Here is a 3,150-nt window from a genome sequence, read left to right on the forward strand (position 1 = left end):
AGGGAGGTCAGAATCCAACAGCATCTGCAGTCCTTTTCAGTCTCTGAATCAGATTTTTGCTCAGGACCCTCAATTTCAGCCTGAAAATACCTGAAATCACAGAAAAACACACAAACTCATAGTAAAGTCCAGAAAAGTGAATTTTAACTAAAACTAATGAAAATATACTAAAAACTAACTAGATCATACTAAAAACATACTAAAAACAGTGCCAAAAAGCGTATAAATTATCCGCTCATCAGTAATGCACTTGTAACCTTTCAGAGATGCATGCTCTCTATTTTCTCTGATATGGTGGAAAAATTTCTGGAAGTCTTCATGGATGACTTCTCAGTATATGGAGACTCATTCAGCTCATGTCTTGATCATCTAACACTTATTCTGAAAAGGTGCCAACCTGGTTTTAAACTGGGAGAAATGTCACTTTATGGTGACTGAAGGAATTGTCCTTGTACATAAAATCTCAAACAAGGGAATAGAGGTGGATCAAGCTAAGGTAGAGGTAATTGAAAAATTACCACCACCTGCCAATGTTAAGGCAATCAGAAGCTTTCTGGGGCATGCAAAATTTTATAGGAGGTTTATAAAGGATTTTTCAAAAATCGAAAAACCTCTAAGTAATCTGCTAGCTACTGACACGCCATTTATATTTGACACAGAGTGTCTGCAGGTGTTTGAGACTTTGAAAGCTAAGCTGGTTACAGCACCAGTCATTTCTGCACCAAACTGGACATTACCATTCGAACTTATGTGTGATGCCAGTGACAATGCCATTGGTGCAGTATTGGGACAGAGGCATGACAAACTTCTGCATGTCATCTACTATGCCAGCTGATGCCAAGGCATCTTAGGCTAGTTTCACTAGCATTTTCTGTTAGTTTTAGTTGTTTTATGCATTTTCTTGAGCTTAAAGTAACCAAGAATGGTTAAATGAACAACAAGCAATGAATCATCCAAACATTATGATTTTGATGCAAATTCCATGAGTTTTTAGTGATATTACTTGAATGCTATGAATGGATGATTTCTCATGAAATTTTGCAAGACTTTGATGCAATTGTTTGGATGATTTCAGGGAAGAAGAGGCTAGGCAAGGAAGCAACAAAGATCAATAAAGGAAGTTTAAGAATCAAATGGGACGTTTAAGCTCCAGTTTAAGGTTAAACTGGAGCTTAAACGCCAAAATCATGAGAAGAGAGGAAATGCTGTAACTGGCGTTTAACCTCTAGTTTGACCTCAAACTGGAAGTTAAACGCCAGAATGAGAAAGGGCACTAAGAAGCATTCCACGTTTAACCTCCAGTTTGACCTCAAACTGGAGGTTAAACGCCAGAATGATGATTTGAACCAAGGGAAGCATTTCCACGTTTAACCTCCAGTTTGACCTCAAACTAGAGGTTAAACGTGTTCGACACTTCATTTCTCACCAAGAAGCATTCCACGTTTAAGACATCCATATCTTTCCAACGAGGTATAATAGTCCATATTTGGCATCAAATTGGCAAGGTTGACAAGAGAACAAAGTGACGACTCAAGAAAGGGAAGTGTTTCCACGTTTAACCTCCAGTTTGACCTCAAACTGGAGGTTAAACGTGTTCGACCATTTTCTGCCTCCAGGGTGTGATTTCTTCATTCCACATTTAACCTCCAGTTTGACCTCAAACTGGAGGTTAAACGTGTTCGATGGCTTTTCTCCTCTAGGGTGTTTTCTTCATTTCCAAGTTTAACCTCCAGTTTAACCTCAAACTGGAGGTTAAATGTGGTCGACCCAAATTGCCTCCAGGGTGTGCTTTCTTCATTTCCAAGTTTAACCTCCAGTTTAACCTTAAACTGGAGGTTAAACGTGCTCGACAATGCACACCCCTGGGTTGCTTTCTTCCAATTCCACGTTTAAGTTTTAGTTTGACCTTAAACTGAAACTTAAACTTAAACTTAAACAGCACCATTTGAAAAGGTTTATGGGCCAATTATATTGAAGTTTAAGTTAGCAATTGAGCACAAAGATTAACTTAAACTGATTATGGCATGAAACCCAATTGAATATCATGGTTTATGGGATTGGGCCTGAAAAATTGATGAGTCTGGAACTTCAAATTGTTGAGTCCGGTGTCATTACTTGTTTATCACTAAGTTTGCTCAATGAATGTTACAGAATTGGATCACAGCCTCATCAAGATTATGAACCATAAGCCTAAAGCAAAAGGATCATCTCTTCTTATGAACATTTAAACCAAGGGATTGGGAATTTGTTTGTTTTTAGAGAGAATTGGTGAGCCAAGGGATTGGGATCCAATCATATAATATTGCCAAGCAAGATTCAATGAATGTATTGGTTGAGGAAGAGATGAAAATGTTTTGATTCGGAGATTTCAATATCTCCTGACCCCAATGAACCCATCTCTCTGATCTACCCCCTTTCTATTTACCTTCTGCAATTTCAATTCATGCAATCACCCCCATCCCTTTTAATTTCAGCAATTTAGCTTCTCGCACTTTAATTCTCGCAATTTAAGATTCAGTCATTTCAATTCCTTGCAATTTACATTTCCCGCCAATTTACTTTATGCAATTCACACCCAATTCTTGATTCCGCTCAACTAATCAAACTTCTAATTCGAATTGCTCATTTAACCAATCCTTGTGGGATTCGACCTCACTCTATTGTGAGTTTTTACTTGACGATAACCGGTGCACTTGCCGGAAGGAATTTTGCCGATCGTGCAATTTCCTAAAATCGTAGCTATACCCAGTTATAGCACATCAAGTTTATGGCGCCGTTGCCGGGGATTGGTTTTCGATTGACAATTCTCAAATTGGAAGTTAACTAGATTGAGCATTTTTCTTGTTTTGTTAATTTAGTTCAAGTTACTTGTTGAATTTTGATTTCTGCGCTCTGTGATTTGCTTTTTCTTTCATTATGCCTTTAAATTCAAGCAGCTAACTCACTAACCCACTAACTATTTGAATTAATTCCTCACTGCTCTAACCATACTCTTCCATTAACCAAGAGTATTCCACTTGTTTGTTGCTTGTAGTGTGTTCTTGTATGACAGGTAGGAGAGGAGGAACATCAACTCCTCCATATACCGAACCAGAGAGGACCCTTCATAGACTTAGAAGGGAAGCAAGAAGGAAGAGGGTACTAGGAGAG

The sequence above is a fragment of the Arachis duranensis genome, chromosome 2, assembly GCF_000817695.3.
Source record: "Arachis duranensis cultivar V14167 chromosome 2, aradu.V14167.gnm2.J7QH, whole genome shotgun sequence".
NCBI classification, from domain to species: domain Eukaryota; kingdom Viridiplantae; phylum Streptophyta; class Magnoliopsida; order Fabales; family Fabaceae; genus Arachis; species Arachis duranensis.